Source organism: Propithecus coquereli, unplaced genomic scaffold (genome assembly GCF_000956105.1).
Source record: "Propithecus coquereli isolate 6110/MARCELLA unplaced genomic scaffold, Pcoq_1.0 Scaffold422, whole genome shotgun sequence".
Taxonomy (NCBI): domain Eukaryota; kingdom Metazoa; phylum Chordata; class Mammalia; order Primates; family Indriidae; genus Propithecus; species Propithecus coquereli.
In genome coordinates, this window is record NW_012149975.1 from 1,906,643 (window position 1) to 1,907,050 (window position 408).

Below are 408 nucleotides of genomic sequence, written 5' to 3' on the forward strand. Positions count from 1 at the left end.
AAGTCCTGGCCACAGCAATCAGGCAAGAGAGTGGAATTAAAGGCATACGAATGGGAACAGAATAGATCAAACTCTCACTATTTGCTGATGACATGCTATTATACCTAGAAAACCCCATGGATTCAACCAAGAAGCTCCTGGAATTGATCAATGAATTCAGTAAAGTCTCAGGATATAAAATGAATACACACAAGTCAGAGGTTTTCATATACGCCAACAACAGTCATACCAAGAACCCAATCAAAGACTCGATTCCATTCACAATAGCAACAAGGAAAATGAAGTATCTAGGAATATATTTAACTAAGGAGGTAAAAGACCTCTACAGGAGAACTATGAAACATTGAGGAAGGAAATAGCCGAGGACATACACAGGTGGAAAACCATAGCATGCTCGTGGGTCGGCAG